Consider the following 8,105-nt stretch of genomic DNA (forward strand, 5'->3'; position numbering starts at 1 on the left):
TGTGTTAGTGGGAGGAGGTGGTCAAGGATAGTAAAGATGACCTTGTTCTTGTGCTTTCTCATACCAATGGCAGCAGCTGGAATTGGAAACACCAACACCATCGTTGGCCACAAAAATTGGATATTCAACGGCAGTTGAAGCACCTCAACAAGCCCGCTCTTAAATCGATTAAGGTTATTAATTAATTCATATAACATGCTTTTTACGCTCTATTTGTTTCAAAATAAAATATTTTACATATATTACCATGTTTGTTTGGGTGTAAAATATTTTATAGTCAAACTATAAAATACTGCTCCCAAGCGTTAAATGTTTTACATCTAAATGAAGTCTAAACATTTTACACTTCTCTGTCATGCAACTCTCCCTCTCTCTTTCTCTCACAAGTCGCCCATCTTCCCACAAACCAAAGCAACCAAGCCACTCATCACTCTCAGGTTCGTCAACGCCACTCATCGCCTGCTCAACCTCCACCATTATCGACTCCAACCACCAATTATTGGTTCAACTTCCTTTTTTTTTTTTTCATTATTCTCAATCACCACCTCCACCTCCACCTCCATTGTCCTTGACTCATCCACTGATTCTTAAATCGGTATTAATTTTTTACTATTGTGTGGGTTTATCGATTTGGGTTTTTGGCTGGTTTGTGGGTTTTGGTGGGTAGCTGGGTTTTTGGTTTGTGATGGGTGGCTAGTGGCTAGGATTTTGGGTTGCAATGAGTGGCTGAGATTTGGGGTGGGTTCTTCATGGCTTTGCACCATGGGTTCTCTTAGATCTAAATTGCTCTTCCTCTTTTAAAAAGAATTCACTAATGATTTGTTGTGGGTGATTCATGGTTGATAATTTGAGTTGTTTATTATTGAATTTGAGAATTGTGTTTGGGTATTTGAATTTATGGTTGGATTCATAGTTGGGTTTCAATTTAAATTTGAGAATTGAGTTTGGGTTGTTGAGAATTTCTGGTTTTATTCAAGGTAGAGTTTTGATTGAAATTTGAGAATTTGAGTTTTTTCATTGAGAATTTCTGACTCTAGGTTTATTCTGATTCAAGGGAATTTTTTATCATTTTACATCACCCCAAAAACTTGAAAAATAATTTCTTAAGCATTTTCATGTATACAACCAAATACTATAAAATGAAAATATTTTACATCACACTTGAAATATTTTACATCGAAACAAACGGCACATAATTTTATATAGGACAAAGTTTAGTTATAAAATTGGTTATAGCCTAAGGCTACAACTTTACTCAATATCTTTTTATTGGATGCGGATTTTGACAAATCCCCCATTAGATTACATTTTTTTCTTATATCCTCCATGCTTGAAAATTTTCTAGAAGATTAAAGATCAATAGCTATGTAATTAATCAACTATTTAAATTGCAAGTTTTTGTAGTCTAAAATTATGCATAAAAAATTAGTTTATAGATCATATGGTATATAACATTTGATTGGCACAAAATTTGACATATGTATTAAGAGTGTAAAAGAAATGCAATCTAACGGTTAGATTTTCAAATTATGTAGTAATGTTAATTTTTTAAAAGGAAGTTGTAGCCTTAGGCTATAACCAATTTTGTATCCAACTTTGTCCTTTTATATATTCCCACCTTTCACTACAAAAAAACCGGGCTATTGCAGCGGGCCAAAACCACCGCAAAAGCCCAAAAAACCGCTGCTGAAGGCCCATTTGGCCTATTGCGGTAGTTCCACCCGCCTGCTATGCACTGCCACAATAGTTCAATTGCGGTGATAACAAAAACCGCCGCTATAAATACACCTTTTAGTGGCATTTGAGGTTTATTGCGGCAGGCAAAAAACCACCGCCATATACTATCAGAATTCGTGTCTATTGACTTTTACCAGTGGGTTATGCTCGCCACTATTATGGCAACCTATAGCGGCGGTCATTAAGTGCCGCTATAGGGAACAGATTAAAACGAGCTCATTGAGGTTTTAGTGGTGGGTAGAAACGCTGCTATATGTGTAAACATTTCAGTGGCGAGGGAAAACGCCACTATAGGGAATCATTTAAATCATAATATATGCGCCTTTAGCGGCACTTTTGACCGCCGCTATAGAATCCCCCCCCCCCCCCCCCCCACCCAACAAAAACCCAAAACAGCCTGTATTAAAACCACAATTTTTTTTTACAAACCTGTTACAAAGAACCTATAACTAATTAACACAATACCACAAATGTAACTAATTAACAACACCACAAATGTCTCCAAACTAACATAATAATAACATGAAAATATATTATCAAATACATAACAAAAGAAAAGATGTGGTCCTTTCTACACAACATTATATTAACTACGTACATTATCTATAACTATTATCATAAAATTAACTAAAGAAAGATGTCCTTTGTACACAAAAAATTCTTTCAAAGTGTCTCAAATGTGGTGCTTTGTAAACTAAATGTCCTCAACTTCAAATTAATAAACTGATTGGTTGATGGGATGTAACTGACGATTTTTGGAGAGTTGGGGATTGTAGGAGAGCTGGGGATTGTAGGATCGGAGAAATGTCCTACATACAAAAAAAAAAGAAAAGAAAAAAAAGAAAAGAAGGCAATAATTAGGACTCAACGATATCACATACTATATAAAAAAGTTGTTAGCTCATGATAAAGGAAACTATAAAAATTGAAAAGAAAGTTTCATATTTCACATTGAAACTTAATCCAGCCTTGTAAACAATTTCCTTCTTCATTTTTACATATAGCCTTGTAAACAAATCCATGTAAAGGTATTAGACTTATGAGTCCCATGTATAACTTTGAGTGCCTATTATTCTTTACGGTATTACAACCATCCATTGTACTTTACATCAATGAAACAACAACCCCATTCAAATAAGTTCATTAAATCATTTCAACATTATATCAGATACATGGTCACAATACAACACATAGCCCAGAACAAGCAGCTAAGCCACAACCAAGGAAACAAGCAAACCACCATACTAGAACTACCCAACCCAACTACCACCCAAAAAATAAAACCTTACAGTTAATACACTAAACAAACCAGCCTAAATCAACCAGAACTATAAGCAGCCTATTAGGGATCAAACCTAGGATGTCGAGGTCTCAAACCATCCCAAGCCTCCCCTCTAGAATTTCTTCCTCTGGAGCATGGTCCATTATGATATTCTCTATAAAGATCAGTATTGGATTAGTATTCAATTCAAGTATATAGTACTTACTTACATTCAAACAGAAATTTCATCATTGCATCCTAAAAACAAAACCCATCCAACACCGAAACTACCCAATCTCTCCGACTACATCCCAAACCTCTAAACTCTAAAGCTTCCCCCAATGTCATCCTCTACTAGGTAGGGTAACCTATTTGGCACCTTTCCTTAGTGGCAGATTCCCAATAGGATAAAGGAAGAAATTCTGGTAAGCCATTAAGGGGTTTACTGTTCATACCAAATTTTTCTCAACAACTCTAAATTGGAATTGTGTATATTTATCCCTCAAGTAGGGGCTTTTAAGCATATAAATAGCTCACCATTTTCTTGAAACATATGCTCACAAATGTGCACCATTCCTAATGAGTAATTCTATCTTGTTTGACGTTTAAGAAGAATATCTGTGACACAACATTATTTGAAATCAAAAAATAAAATCTGGAAAAATAAATTATCAAAGCCAAAGAAGATTATAAACACAGCAATATAAAATATATCATGCAATTCAAATTGAAGCATAGGACTAAACATCAAACTTAATCGAGCTGAATTAAACTGAGTTATATAAGCTGAAATAATTTATATTTAACTAAGTCACAAGATCACAAGGAAAAACTTACAAACTTGAATCTTCACAAAGCCCTATGAATTGCAAGAAAATCTTTTAATAAACTAGAATTATCTCTCAAAATATCTCTCTGTGTAAAATTAGTTCTTTGGATATGCACAATGTCTTTTTCTCAAAAAAGCCCCCTAGGCATGTATGTATGAATGTATGTGAAGTTAACCATTAGAAACCCCAAAATCAAAATCATTAATGCCAACCTGATTGCATTGTGAAGTTATTTGTTGCACTTGTTGAAGCATGTGGGCCATTCTTTGCTCCATATCTTCAAATTGGCTAAGTCTTTCCTTCATTTCATCAAAAGCGGACAATTTCTCTTGCACTTAGCCAAGGAAGCCTTCAGTTGTGCAACTTCGTCATCCGTTGATTGACTTGATCGTATTTGAAGGTCCGTGATAGCACTCTTGCTACTTTGGCCACTTGGGCTTGGACCAAATCCTACCCCACGAATATGGCCTTTGCGCTCCTTACCCATTACTTCGGCAAACATATTGTCCGGTGCCCATGCTATACTACCACTTATGTCATCTGATTGCAGTTGATTTGAAGGTTTAGCCAACAACTCCTTCATTTTATCCTAATATTTGGGTTTGAACAAAACAAAATAATTAGAAATTAGCAACATCATTTGATTGAAGAGAAAAAAAATTATATTGAGAAGCATACACAATGTAATGAATACAATGTAATAGTCCCGTATTCCATTTTGGGATGGAGGGAGTATTATTTAGGTTATGCATACAATACTTATTAATAACTTTTTATTTGATGATTATCCATACCAATCTAGTATAATTGGAGTATTTTTGTTTGGTGTCCACACTCATCACAGAAATCACAACAAATTAAAAATAAAATTCTGTCACGATAGGAATATGATAAATTCTAAATACCTAAATTTCAATTCACATCTGCTTTGAACTTCTTCTTTTTTCAGTCAACTTCATCTTCAAATTTGAAATAAAACAAAGTTGAAGAGAGAAGATTGCAAGCAAAAAGACACTAAAAATTAGTGTGTCATCCCATATATCCCAAAATTGATGGTGGAGATCAATGCCAAAGAGATGACAATATTATTTTGTAGTCTCAAAATATATATGTTATTCCAATGCAATGTGGCAATTCATATTATGCTCCAAATCATAGAGTAGAATAATGAGTATATATCCACTACAAAGCAGCAATGGCAATGTAAAATTTGCTTATAACTTTTAATTGAAGGTACATGCCCCACATTACTGAACACGGAAGTTTAAGATACAATCAGGAGTGCCAAAAAATGACCCCAAAATGGATTACACGTCATTAAATCACAATGGAATCACTGCAACTTCATAGACCAGCATGGTGCTAGGAGCACCTAGAATCAAAAATCAAATATAAGATTGACAAAATACTGAACTAAACTCCCCCACCCCCTTCCCATTTATTTTAACAATAACATGCTACTAGAATGACCAAACCCTGATATCGACACCTTATTTTTCCAATAACTTAAATATTTATTAGAAAAAAAAGGGAAGTAATAAACTCACAATAATGTAATGCCAGTCCACACTTAGTATGAAGAACAAAGTGTAGCATTGGACAGAGGATAGTCACTAACAAAAGCTTCCTTCACAATTATTTTATAATAGGTAAAGAGGAAGTTTAACATAAAATTAGAACAAAAGGGACCTCATCTATGCAACAACCTGTAAAATGTACCACAAGAAACAATGCCCTAAATAATAAGTGAGAAGTTCGCCCATAGGCCAAATAGGAAACTAGTTATGCCAAAAGAAAATGTCTCAAAATCTCATTGTCATTTCCATAAAAGTTTACCAAAATTAGCAAGCTCAGCAAAAACCATTGATGATATGCAGTTTACTATTTGTTTAGGCATTTTGCTTGTACTTCTAGAGTATAAGAAAAGTGAAAGGAAACTTGAATTTTTTGGTTTTACCATCTACCCTTTTCTTTTTCATGGAAACAATGTGAATATGGACTGCTTTTCACACAAACAATATGATTGTGAACTAACTAAGAAATTATAGACCTGTTTGACTTTCCATGACTAATGCAAAGAGGATAACATCTATAGCTCATCTTAACTCAACAAATACATGACAACAAAGCTATTACAATCCATGATAAGCATAAATACACTAAGCTATTACAATTCAGTGTGTTTTGTGTAATCTATTATATAAGAATATAAAACTTAGAAAGTATTTGGCTTGCTAGTGAAATTTCACTTCATGGTTATAGTAATGATTAAAACTAAAATCAAATAAAAAAACTAGTTTCATAGCAACGAACAACATGCAAACACAGAGACATGTTCAATGCATGTGTGTGTGCACATGCTAGAATATGCACACAATCAAAGAAACTCAATTGTGCTATATATACTATATCTAGCATCAACAATTTTACAAGAAAAATAGGAAATGGTTCTAATTGACTTGAATGTCAAATAGGAAAAACATAAAAAAATATAGCATGTATCATAAATAACAAAGAAAACAAGAATAATAACGAGATAGCTATACAAGCAGTGTAAAGCTTACATGAAAGTGGAGAAAAGCTTTCATCCATATATCATGAACTAATAGGATTGCAAGTGTTCAGATAAAAATAAACAAGAAACACAGATCCATATATAGCTACAATATACAAATTTATGCAAGTTCACAATCTAGACTCACTTAAGCACTTTATCAAATACGTTATGAGCAATACTTTGAAACTTTAAAATTAAAGAGAAAAAAGTTCTTAGATCTGAAACTCACCATTTTTTCTTTCACTACTTCATTAATTGTGGATCCATCTTTACGAGTATGCAATATTGAATATAATATTGCACACTCTATAGGATGTCCATCTGCTTTTGCCTGCAATATGAATAGCATATTTATGTAGTGATTCATATTGGTTCCACATAAACTTAATATAAGTGAAATCATTTAAAAATTAGTCATAATACTTATTACCTTCTTTGCAGCGTGCACAACAAAGCTACATGAACCACCAGTATGTAAGTCATCCTGTTTAGAACGATGGTCTTTGTTCTTCTTTGACTCTATCTACAAAATTATGGAGTCAGAGAATACCATAAGAATAGAAATTTTTCACAGATGAATGGCATGAAAATTTCCCTAAAATCTTACAAATTTATTCAAATTCTATAGCCAAGGACACTAAATGATAATGTCAAAATGCCAAAAAAAATTGGTGATAATGTTTTAACTAGGACTAATTTTGTTATATGAATATTTGTTATTCCTAAAACTACAATGCATCTCAAATATTTTTAATAACAGGGTTCAGCAACTACTTTTAAAATAAAATTGTTGTGATTTTATGGCAATATTCAATGAAAAAAGTTCAAAAACTATTAATCATAGTAAAATATTAGACAGGCTTACAATGTAAATAATTTGAACAAAAACAAATAAAAAGCAAATTGAAAGGGGTTGAAATATCATATACTAATAAGAGAGAACCCACAAAACTAAATCAAAGAGACTACATAGATATCTTTCAAGACCAAAAAAATACATACCACTACATACTCACTATACCAATGGTCAACAAGAACATCCCAATCTTCTGGTATGCATCCCCTGGATTGGTTGCTCTTCACCTGTGCTTTGTTTCTTATATGCGGTATGTAATGAGCCGTTTTCAGCCTACACTTGTGATCCCTCCAAGCCTTCCCAATTTTTTGTAAAGTAAATGTCTTCAACCCCGCATATGCAATAGGATTAGTAGGGACGGCGTATTTTCGCTACAATCAAATAGTTGAGTTAGAATTAGAACAACAACAAGCAAGTTAAAATGCCATAATTACAAGTATTATAAGTTCCTGGTTTACCTCTACAAGACGCCAACACTTTAAGTTTTGCTAGCACTTCCTTCCAATCCAAATATTTTATTGGGCACATGTTGGGTTTCCGTGCAATCGTCCCCAAGAAACTTGTGAAAGTCCTCGCCCCTTCATCAACTGGTTGATGCATACTATTTAGCGGCAACTCAATTACTTGGTTGTCGGGAAGATCCCAAACCTCCAAGTATTTGTTTTGCCCGCGAGTTCTATGTACAAGTGGTTGCACATCCAAAATTTAAAGGAGACAATATCGTTAAAGTAAGTAAACCAGAAACACTTCCAACAAGAAAACTGAAATACATTCTTTCTTCTAGAAATCAAAACAAATCCTAAACACAATCTTAAGTTTTCTTTCTTTCTTTATTCATTTATTTATTTAGAGCAATGTGTAGCA

The sequence above is a fragment of the Quercus lobata genome, chromosome 11 (genome assembly GCF_001633185.2).
Source record: "Quercus lobata isolate SW786 chromosome 11, ValleyOak3.0 Primary Assembly, whole genome shotgun sequence".
In the NCBI taxonomy this organism is placed as follows: Eukaryota; Viridiplantae; Streptophyta; class Magnoliopsida; order Fagales; family Fagaceae; genus Quercus; species Quercus lobata.